The following is a 12,260-nucleotide window of genomic DNA, read 5'->3' as shown; positions in this document are numbered from 1 at the left end:
TGTGATGTCGGGAGGTGTTAGGGGTGCAGTTTTGTTTTTCAGGATGTGCGCTGCTGACTGACAACCTGCTCCAAGAGAGAGAACTATTATTTATATTTTTTGGCTCTGTGACTAGCTAATAAAGGTAATTTACTAATGGAGTCTAAATTCTCTTTCTTATCTGTGTTTTCCCTCCCTGGGGGGGGGGGGGGGCTAAGAGATGGAAATACACAGCGGCTTTATAAAAAGGGGGAGGATTAGATTGTGAGCCCACTAGAGACAGAGAAAGTACCTACATATAATAAATGTAAACTGCTTTGAATGTACCACAGAAAGGCAGTATATCAAATCCATTACCCTTTGTGACCCTGGGCAAGTCACAACCTTCTGTTGCCCCAGGCACAATAAACTTACTAGAGACAGAGAAAGTATCTGTATATACCTCTGTTTGCATTATAAATGCAGTAAAACGGTTTACAATTAAAAATGGTTCAGAGGAATCTAAGGAGGTCAGAGGGTTAGAAAGAGAAAATAATAATAATAATAGCTAGATACTCCTTAGGGAGTAGCGGTATATCAAATATGAATACAACTTGAAACTATGTCTGATTGAATAGCCAGGTCTTCAAAAGGTTTTTGAAGACAGACTGAGAGGGTTCAGTTCTGAGCTCCAATGGGACAGTCTTCCATAGTTTGGGGGCAGTATATGCAAATGCAGTTTCGTGTGTTTGGTCACATCACAGATATGAAGGTGGCAGTAGCTGAAGGAGGGTAGCTGGGATGAGAGAAGCGTGCAAGAGGGGATGTAGGGCCGGAGATTAGAGTCCTTAGTAAAAGAACACCTAAATTTGTTAGACATTTTTTAAAGGGGAGGGGGATGGGGTGGTTAAAGGAAACTGGATTAATCAGAATGAAATTTTTGTCCTCCATGCCCAAGCACAGTGCAGTGTAATGTTAAGGTTCCTTTTATTACTCTTCAATAGTAAATAAACTAATATTAGAAATGCTTACTATATGGCCTTGGTAAAACTCTTATAATGTTGTGAGCTAAAGATGTTACCTGTGTCACCCACTATTGTGCAGGAACTTCTTTTTAAATCAAGGCATGTGCCCACTCTCCGGGTGATTATGGGCAAAAAGCAGTTTTTCTGAAATGCAAAGTCTAATAGTAACTGGTGAAGAGGAAACATCCCCCCCCCCCCCCCCCCCCGGAATTTATTTATTTATTTATGGGCTCTTTTAATAAAAGCATAGCACGTGCTAATGGAATTGGCAGGCACCAAATGCTAAGAAGCCCATTTTATACCTTTGGGCTTCTTAGCATTTAGTGCATGCTAATTTTATTAGCATACACTAAGGGCCCTGTTTACTAAGCCGCGCTGTAGGAGCACAAACTTTTTAGCACACTCTAACGATAGAGACACCCATTATATTCCTATGGGTGTCTGTTGCATTAGCGTGCGATAATTTTTAACATGCTATAAAAAGATTGCACACCTACAATGCGGCTTAGTAAACAGGGCCCTAAGCCTTAGTAAATGGGCTGGGGCTCCTTAGTCAACTAATTGTCCCATTTTTGAAACTAGCTGTTGGCTGGGGGTGATCATATCTGAAAAAAAGGGACTTCCAGGTAGATAAGGGAATAGTAAAAGCCAGAAGGATGGTTGGGTGCATAAGGCAAAGATTGGCCAGCAGGAAAATGGAGGTGACAGTGTCTCTGTAGAACTCTGGTGAGATCTCATTTGGAGTCCTGTGTAAGATTCTGGAGGACGCACCTTCGAAAGGAGAAACATCAGATGGAGTTAATCCAGAAGGTGACTACAGAAATGGTTAGTGGTCTTCATCAACAAGCATATGGGGAACATATTTAAAGATCTAAACATCCAAGGAGGGAATGAGAAGAGATGATAGAGACATTTAAATATCTCAGAGGAATAAATGCATAGGCGCCCGGTATAAGAGGCTTGGACAGGCTAAGCCTCCCCTGCTGTGCTCTGAGAGGTTTAAATTGTTGATTTACCTCCATCCTCACAGCAGGAGCTGCAGTGAAAGCCCTCTAGCCTTGTGTAACAATTGTAGAAATTGGTTTATGGTTTGTTTACCTTACTGCTGGGAGAGCAGGGGGAGTTTATGGTTTGTTTACCTTACTGCTGGGAGAGCAGGGGGGGGGGGGGGTTGGCTGGGTTGCCAGGGAGATATTTAACGAGGATGACTTCCTGACCTGCACTGAGAACAGATAGCAGCAGAATCGGACAACCAGACAACAAAGGTAGAAAAGATCATTTTATTTTCATTATAGTGTTTGGAATATGTCCACTTTGAGAATCAAGTGCTCAACATTAAAAGTTTATATTTATTTATTTACTTATTTATGGCATTTTATCCCACATTAAACATGAATTAGGGTGTTTTGTGGCTCTACATGAGAATTGTGATGATATGATCCCTTGTTTCATATTGTTGACAGTCTGCATTTTCCGTATGGGTGGTATATTGGTGTATTAGGTTCTGCCCAGTGTAATATTTATGGTACAGTAAAGTTCTGATTGTGTTTTTGCACAAAGTTGTGCATAGTGTTTTGTAGTTGAGCGATTGTGCTTAGAATATGCTTTGAGCAGCCACTTTATTCTTTGACATATGATACATATCTAATATCTAAATTTAATAAAAGGTATTAATTGTGACTTTTATCTTTATTTATTTATTTTTTTTCTGTGTGTTATCAGACAATTATGGATTTAAGCTCTACCCCTGGCCCCACCCCTAACCCCGCCCCCTTTAGCCTCCCCAAACAGTTGGACCACCGACGGCGACCGCCTATGAATAAATGCACAGGAAGTAAACCTCTTTCAACAGAAAGGAGGCTCTGAAATGAGGGTTCATGGTTAAGAGTAAATGGGGGCAAACACAGGTCTAAGGAAATATCTCCTTTACAGAAAGGGTGGTGGATGCAGATACAAGAAAGCATGGACAAGCACAGAGGGAGAAAAAAACTGTATTGTAAAACCGAGCAGTTGCTCTGGATGGGCCACATGGTATTTATGCACTGTTATATTCTGTGTTTCTATGAAATTGCTGTTGAAGCTACAGCGGCTGGTAGGCCTAAGTAAGGCGAATTGAGGCTCTGGTTAAGACCTCTTTGGGAAGAAGGGAGAGAACTGTCAGTATGGCAAGTCAGAAACAACTGCTCCAATGAGCAGGCGTTAATGATAAGCTTTGATGCAGAAAAGCGTTTGACAGAGTGGAGTGGCCCTTTCTGTACTCGGTGCTAGAGAAATATGGATTTCAAGGTAACTTTGTGCAGGCGATTAAAGCTCTGTATCACATGCCAAGAGCACAGGTGATGGTAAATGGCAATGTTTCGGGTGAAATTCAGATTAGTAGGGGAACCAGACAGGGATGTCCACTGTCACCTCTGCTTTTTGCCCTTCAGTAAGATCCTTTAGAGACATATATGGCTGTGCAGTGATATCGGGGGTAAAACTTAAGCAGCAAGAATTCAAGCTGGCTGCTTTTGCTGATGATTTGCTAATGATAATCACGAAACCGAAAACAACTTTGACGAATCTCTTAGAAATCTTCCAAGAATATGGAGATTATTTGGGATTCAAACTAAATTTAGAAAAGTCTGAAGCTCTTGCGCTCAACGTAGACATACAGAAACTATGGCCGGAAGGATTCCCCTTGAGACAATCTCACACCTCCTTTATATATTTGGGCATCTTGCTGCCGGCTAGACCAAAATAACTATATAAATTAAATGTAGTAAAATTACTGGATCAGACAAAGCAACAATTAGATTCTTGGGGTACATTGACGTTATCGCTGTTGGGTAGGATAACTCTTATTAAAATGGTGGTACTGCCGAGATGGCTATACGTCTTGCAGATTTTGCCCATAGTGATGATGCAGAAAGACATAAAGTGTTTCTATCGATTAATATTTAGGTTCTGTTGGGACAGAAAATGAGCTAAAATGCAGCAAAAATATATGTTGGGAGGTTGGAGACAGGGGGGACTGGGAATTCCCAATATTAGGTATTACAATATGGCATGCCTATTACGACTGGTGAGAGATAGGATCTTTCATGCCACTGAACACACATCTCTTGAGATAGAGGATGCGCTATTTAGCCCTTACCAAGTACTTACACTGATGCATGTACGGAGTAAGGAGATCCCTAATAGATTCCAACATAATGTTCTGCTCAAATCGTTAAGAGCAGCATGGAAATTTATAGGGACATTACTGGGAGGAGACCCGAGAACGACGGAATTTATAAGTCTTAGAGGCAACCCGGCATTTATACCCGGAATGGAGAATAAAAACTTTGCTAATTGGGAACAACTAGGTGTAATTACTTTGGCAGACGCCCTGAATGCGAATGGGGATATTAAGCCGCTGTCGCAGTTGCTCACACAAGGAGAAATGGGATGGAGGGATAAATTCGCGTATTGCCAACTTAAACACTACATACAAATGTTAAATATAGAAACACTTAAATTTAAACTAGGTAACAAAATTAAAGCTTTCTTTGATGAGATTGCAGAAAATGCTCCATCCATATCACAAATCCATCAGAAGCTGTGGAGTTTGGCTCCTGGGAAAGAGCTGACCCAACTACGACAGAAATGGGAAAACGATGTGGGCAGAGAGCTAACCTCTTGGGATATTGTAGCGCAAATCAAAGAAATACCACACCTGATAGGGGGAACTACTTATACAGAATGTGCGTATAGAATGATACATAGGGCATACTTTACCCAAGTTCAATTATACAAATCAGGGGGTATTGAGACAGCATTTTGTTTGAAATGTAATAAATATGAGAACTCCATTTATCATGCGCTATGGGGTTGTAAACTAATACAACGGTATTGGAGGCAAATCACCACTTATCTATCAGGTGTATTATCTAGCAGAATAATTATGAACCCACTGCAACTTATATTAGATGTGAAAGAGCCACAATTGAGATTGAATGCTGACAGAACATTGCTGTGTAGGAAATTATGTCTGATAGCGAAAAAATGCATTATGCAACACTGGACTATGACCAATCCGCTGACATTTTGGCATTGGTGTAACCAGGTGCATCAATTGTTGGTTTGGGAGGCGAAAGACGCTAAAGGATACTGTAAAAGGAAAGCCCAATTTCTTAAAATATGGGAATGCTATTTGGATAAGATGACGCAGAAAGGCCGTAGTCTTATTCTTAATACCTTATGAGGAGCTATTGTATAATAATGGATAACGCATAATAATGGAAATGCTACACGTGTGTTATGGGTTACTTGGAGAATAAGGAGGATGGGAGGTAGGGAGGGTAGAGCTAGGGGGATAGGGTAAGAAGGGGGGGAAGGGAGGAACTCATAGGGAACTGATGGAATAATTAAGGGTACATAACAATTAGAAGGTATTAATTGCTGACTTTGTCTTACAGCAGAATACTTGAGGTTGTAAACTGTTGTATACACCCTATACCGGAATTTCTTATTGTATTATGTTGAAAAATTTTTTATAATAAAAATTGTTGAAATATAAAAAGAGGTGAGAGAGGTTAGAAATTGGGAAGTAAAAAAGGGAATAGGAGTCTAGATATGGGGATATGACATAAGAAATGAAATGGAGGTGAATAAGAAATGAGAGACAGGGAAGAAGCTTGGGCTGGTGAGGGGATGAGGCGGAAAAAGGAGGTGAGGATAGGAAGAAGATTATTAAAGAAGATGGAAATGGAGGGTAAAAGACAAGGGAATAGGAGGCTGACACAGGAATGAGAGACATGAAAAGTGAGGTAAGTGTAAGAAGTGGATGGAGACTGAGGACTGGAGGAGGAAGAAAGAGGATAAAATCTAGCTATAGGATGATAAAAAGCCAGATAAAAGAGAGGAAAAAGATGAAACAGAAGGATCAGAGTCAGAGACAGATGTAGGGGAGAAAAGGAAGAAGACCGTGGAAGTGAAGAAACAGAAAATGGGAAATAACAGAGAAAGCTAACAAGAGAAAGTGTTTGAAAGAGACCAGGACCAATCTAGCTGGAAAAATGAAATTATTAGACAAAAAGTACAAAACACTTATTTTTAGATTTTAGAAAATGTACCTTTCTTGTATTGTATTCCATACAGAAGGAAATGTATTTCCATTTCTACTACTATTTAACATTTCTAGAGCGCTACTAGGGTTACGCAGCGCTGTACAATTTAACATAGGACAGTCCCTGCTCAAAGAGTTTACAATCTAAAGGACAAATGTACAGTCAGTCAGTGTTCCATTGCTCGCAGTCTGGGCTTTCCATTTCACATTATGACTGTACTGTTTGTTTAGTAGGTGTTAATTTGTGTTTTCTGTTTATACCTGAGGTGAGGGATTTTGTTAGTTCTGTGTAGAAATCTGTAATAGTCCAGCCTGTTGTCTTTTCTTAACTGGAGGTGTGCTGGTGTTCTAGAACAGATGCAGTACTGACTTTTCATAGGTAGGGCTGGTGCAGTTTGAGTTCTTGGACTTGGTGCTGGTATGGTATGGTAAGCTTCTGAGGGCTCGATGCACAAAGCTTACAGTGCTGTGAATGTTTGCTTTAGACTGGTCTAAAGCAAACGCTATTTAGCGAGTAATGCACAAAGGGGTTTCCCGTGACTCTAAAGTTAGCAGCTACCAAAAATCCTATAAAAATGCATTTCAAAGGGATTACTAGTATTAAAATGAGGATTCCGAGCAATGCACAGACCTGCGTGCCCTCCTTAACCGTACAAAAGTTTACGGTCTGGACCTGTTGATATGGAGAGAAGCCTGCTTGCTGTATAGTGCAAGCAGACTGCTCCCCATGGTAGGTGCTCAGGACCCCTGACCCCCCCACACCCCCTCATGGCCTTGACCCCCCCCTCACCCGCACCCCTAAGCAGCAAATCCCTGGTGGTCTGGTGGACTCTGAAACCCTGCACCTCCTCCCAGCCCCCGTGCAAAAAATACCTGGTACAGTGGATCCTTGACCCCCCCTTCCAACCCCCAAACAAGAATTGCCATGCTGGTCTAGTGACCCCCTCCCCTCATCTCCTAGAGGATCATATCTCAACCATCCCACTGATGCTACACAGACTATTTTTTTTTCTATATATCATATCATTTACATCTACCAATCAGTCTTTTTAAAGACTTGATTTGGTATGTTCTTCTTCAGGTAATCGTTGGATTTCACCTTCAAGTTACCATTGTATGCAGACTTCTGAGGAAGGCATTGCTGTCAAAACACGGTGCCCTGTCAAGCCCCATCTTATCTACAATAAAAGAATATTTTGTTACACTCTGTCTCCTTGGCTTTTTGGAAGAGTCTTAAAGAATACAAACACATGGACAAATCTTTAAAAAAATGCTGATAGAATGAAATGGGTAAGAAGAAAAAAAAACTTGAAATCAGAGGGGAGAGGAGACGGAGAAAAGAAATGCCTTTAATAAGGAAATATAAACAAACAAAAAAAGAGACATACAAACATTGGAAAATTACATTAGCCATTTCAATTCCACATGAGCAGTGAGGATTGATGTGGCTTACTTACAAATTGATCTGAAAATTAAATAACAAGAGCCTGTAATCACATAACAAATATTTTGTTGCATCACTCTGTACAGCTACACCTGGTGTGAAGGTTGGGGGGAGGATGAGGCCTGGGCGCAGAGGATGGTGACAGACAGTTGTAGTGTGCACATATGAGGAAAAGAGCCTGGGGTGGGGGAGTGAAAGCCAATGAATGCGTATTTGAGGGGAGGAGGAGAAAGTCCCCTACGCCCATTTGGGGACAGGTGTAAAATGGTCACGTCAATGAAGTTATTTGAACCTGAACAACAGCTCCAGTCCTCTGGAAGCTCTGTAGCCATTGCCGAGAGCTCCTTCAGTAGCAGAAGCCGGATTCTGTCTGGTTCCACTTTCACTGTTGCCAGCGATTTATTTTCTTTTAATGACAAGAAAGTGTTTTCTGTGGTTTGAACATTGAGCTGTCTGTAAAGGTATCAAAAGACATAGTTTTCTGGAGGGAGCTTTTTTTTTAGGTCGATCCTTGTTTGATGAAGATTTCTCTGCACCCCCCTCCCCGTGCACCGGACTGTAAATGCTGCATCCCTCCACTTTCCCTGCCTTTATTCTGGGGGGGGGGGGGGGGGGGTGCTGAAGTTGAGCCCCGAGCAGGGAAGACTGCCTGCAAAGCAGCTGGGAGGGCTGTTGCCTTGCAGCGAGCAGCTTGAGGTGTGCCCGGGGGTGGGGACACCTATCTCAGGCTGGGCTCCTCCCCAGCTCCTGTTTATTTCCCTAGCCCGGTTCCGGAACCTTCTCGGCCTCCTGGCAGCGGGGATCCCGTTCGGGATCAGGGTGTGCAAGGGGTTGGAGGAAGGCGACACCTGCCCCTCGTCTCTGTTGCTGTTGCAGGAAGACCCTGCTGCGATCTGGTAAAGTGGAGGGCCAGGATGAGGGAGGCACAGGTGCGGTGGCCACAGCAGCGCCTTAAATACATTTGAATAGGGTGACTTTTAATTTATAGTAAGTATTTTTGTATTGCTTTTTTTGTTTGGCGTGGCAGATTCTTGCTGTTTTGAGAGCTCAGTTGAAGCCAAGACCTTGGTGTCATCACTTTATTTTATACCCTACCCCCCGCTCAGTATTTGTCCACCTCAGCAGGGGACCAGGTAGGAAGGCTGCTATCATGATCTAGCCACTGGATGTCACTCTTGCACAATGACTTGAATTCTCTTACCCCCTTTCCCCCCCACCCCATCCCACCCCAAAAGGCTGTGAATGTTACCTTCACAGTATGCGCAGCCCGGGCTCACCCAGGATACCAAACACCTGTTAAAACCCTGGGACTTTGCCGAGCAGTGTGCAGGGTTGCTACTAGGCTGGTGCCCTTTCTACAAAATATGTCATATGTCAGAGTTGACAGATTTGTAGAAATGTATTTTTTTGGGGGGGGGGGGGGGACAAGGGGTTAGGGCTGGGGTGTGTGGAATGCGTTATCAAGTTAACATAGAGGGGCATAATCGAACGAAAACGTCTATCTCCATGGGCGTTTATCAACGAGAACGGGTCCGTGAAGGGGCGGACCGAACCGTATTTTCGCAAAAAATAGACGTCCATGTTTTATTCGACAATTTGTGAGCTGGGCGTTTTTGTTTTTCAGTGATAATGGAAAATGAAAGCGCCCAGCTCAAAAACGAATAAATCTAAGGCATTTGTTTGTGGGAGGGGCCAGGATTCGTAGTGCACTGGTCCCCCTCACATGCCAGGACACCAACCGGGCACCCTAGGGGGCACTTTTACAAAAACAAAAAAAAAAAGGTAAAAGAGCTCCCAGGTGCATAGCACCCTTCCCTTGTGTGTTGAGCCCCCCAAATCCCCCTCAAAACCCACTGCCCACAAGTCTACACCATTACTATAGCCCTAAGGGGTGAAGGGGGGCACCTACATGTGGGTACAGTGGGTTTGGGGGGTTGGACGACTAATAAGCATTAAGCAGCACAATTGTAACAGGTAGGGGGGGATGGGCCTGGGTCCACCTGCCTGAAGTCCACTGCACCCCCTAACAACTGCTCCAGGGACCTGCATACTGCTGCCAGGGAGGTGGGTATGACATTTGATGGTGAAAATAAAAAGTTGTGAAACATCATTTTTTTGTGGTGGGAGGGGGTTAGTGACCATTGGGGGAGTCAGGGGAGGTCATCCCCGATTCCCTCTGGGGGTAATCTGGTCATTTAGGGCACTTTTTGGGGCCTTATTCGTGAAAAAACAGGGTCCAGGAAAAGTGCCCTAAATTCTAGCTACAAACGCATACTTTTTTTCCATTATCGGCGAAAGGCGCCCATCTCTGTTCGGGTGATAACCATGCCCCAGTCCCGCCTTCACCACGCCTCCGACACGCCCCCGTCAACTTTGTACGCTTCCACGATGGAGTGCAGTTGAAAACGTCCAAGTTCGGCTTTCGATTATACCGCGTTATTCGTTTTTGGGAGATAAATGTCCATCTCCCGATTTAGGTGGGAACTTGGGCGTTTTTGTCGTTCGATTATAAGCAGGATAGTAACATAGTAGATGATGGCAGAAAAAGACCTGCATGGTCCATCCAGTCTGCCCAACAAGATAAACTCATATGTGCTACTTTTTGTATATATCTTACCTTGATTTGTGCCTGCAATTCTGTAATGGTGGAATTTGCATGCTGCAGGACCTCGCCTTGCTAATATTTTAATTTAATTGCATGAAAAGTGACACCATAAGGCCATTATGCACTTAAGGTTCATGCAAAGAACCTTGTGACTCTGGGCAAGTCACTTAACCTTCCATTGCCCCATGTAAGCCGCATTGAGCCTGCCATGAGTGGGAAAGCGCGGGGTACAAATGTAAATTAAAAAAAAATATATATATATATATACTTCAAGTGACGGGTTTAAGCTCTTCCCTGGACTACCTTAAAACAAGGCAGCCCAGGCAATCAATCCCTGGTTTGGGAGGTCTGTGGATAGAGACTGCCTTACTGAAACCAACTGCTCAATGAATCCTTTGTTCCTAACTGCAGAAGGGAGAGAGGTTGAGCTTGTAGCGATTTTACATTTGTGAGACTTTTTCCATTGGACTGACAAGTTTGAAACATACTAATTCAATTATTTCTTCTGTATGCGTAATTTGCAAAGGCTAAAAAGCAAACGTGCTTTTGTACAGGGACCCACAGAGGTCATGAAAAATCCTGCCATAAGGCATGAATAGGAAGAAAGTCTAGTGCTAAACCAGGACTTTTTCAACACGATTGTTCTCTGGGCAAAATACAACCTCTTATTGGAAGGAGAATTTTGGATTTTAGCAAATACCTTTTTTCAGTGGTAGCTCACGGTAAGGTGCATTAGGTACGCAGGGGCATAGCCAGACAGCCAATTTTGGGTGGGCCTGAGTCCAAGGTGGGTGGGCATGGAATTCATGCTCCCCCGTCCCTAGCCCCCCTCTGCTCTGATTTGCTCCGCTCTCTGCTTTTTATCCCTCCCTCCACCTGCAAGCCCCAAATATTAAATACCTGAGCAAGAAGGGATCTAAAAAAACCCCGCCAGCTGAAGATTTCCTCCTGCTCAGGCAGTCAGCACTTTCCTTGAGCTGATGCCATGGCCAGCAGGCTGTACATGCATGAAAACTAAGCATGTGCAGAGGGGCTGATGTTGGTGTCAGCTCGAGGCAAGTTCTGCCAGTTGCGGTTTGAAAGAGCACCGGCTGCCTGAAGAGGAGGAAATCTTTAGCTGGTGGGGTTTGAGGATCTCTGCCAGCCATAGGAAGAGTGACAAAATTTTGGGTGGGCCTGAGTCCAAATAGGGTGGGCCCTGGCCCACCCATGGCTACGCCACTGCACCAGGGGGCCCTTTTACAAAGCTGTAGAAAGCACTAACGCATGCTTACTGCAGCAGAAAATGGATTACTGCAGGGTGCGCTGAGGCTTCCCACAGTAATTTGGAGATGCGTGCATGCTACCCACGCGGACCTGGGGGGCAGAGAGTGGGCATGTTCTGCGCTAATGGGTTAGTGCAGCTACATTGCCTCACGCTAGCCAATTATTTATTTAATTAATTTTCTTCCCAGCACTTGATATAACGCAACGTGTTCACTTGGCCGCTACGTGGTTTACCATATAAAAATAACTAGGGTACAGACGCAGGAGGGAACGGTTAGGCAGAGGTACCAAAACATTCTTGAAACGGATGTGTGTAAATCTGGGGTACGATGTTTCAGAACGGATGTGAAATGGTAAAGAATTCCAGAGAGAAGGTTCCAGAAAGCTGAAACTAGTGTCACGAGATATTAAGAGCCGAAAGGAAGGTAGAGAGGGTACTGTTAAGTAGATTACCAGAGGCTGACCGAAGAGTTCGAGAAGGAACATATAGTGTTTAAAGAGAGGAAAGAGAAGCAGGAGCTGAATGAAGATGAGATTTAGCGGTAAGACAGAGAAGTTTAATACGAGCAAAAACTGGGAGCCAGTGTTCAGAGCGAAGAAGAGGGATGATGTAATCAAGAGAAGAGCAAGGAAGGTCAGCAAACAAGGAGTTACAATAATCTATTTGAGAGATGACTAAAGAAAGAAGCTGGTTTATTACATGAGTCCTTACTGTCTACATTATAGGTGGCGATAGGAGCTCACACGATAGTGGCCACATACTAATGGGAAAATTAGCGTGTGGCCATTAATACTAAAAATAGGAAAATCAGCCAATTTACCCCAGCAGTGAGAATGGCCTTAGTGCCAGTGGCTTAGCTACGTGGGGCCACG

General features: G+C 43.6%; 1 protein-coding gene across 1 annotated transcript in view; it reads left to right on the top strand.

Annotated features, from left to right (window-relative positions):
* The first annotated feature begins 8,330 nt into the window (after positions 1–8,330).
* Positions 8,331–12,260, top strand: part of FAM160A1 (family with sequence similarity 160 member A1) — a 315,919-nt gene continuing 311,989 nt past the window's right edge. Inside the window, exon 1 of the mRNA XM_030191647.1 lies at positions 8,331–8,503. The gene's annotated coding sequence lies outside the window, so the exon portion shown is untranslated. The remainder of the gene's footprint in view (positions 8,504–12,260) is intronic.

Source organism: Microcaecilia unicolor, chromosome 2, assembly GCF_901765095.1.
Source record: "Microcaecilia unicolor chromosome 2, aMicUni1.1, whole genome shotgun sequence".
NCBI classification, from domain to species: Eukaryota; Metazoa; Chordata; class Amphibia; order Gymnophiona; family Siphonopidae; genus Microcaecilia; species Microcaecilia unicolor.
Note: the sequence above shows the minus strand (reverse complement) of the source record. Positions and strands in the feature narration are given on the sequence as shown.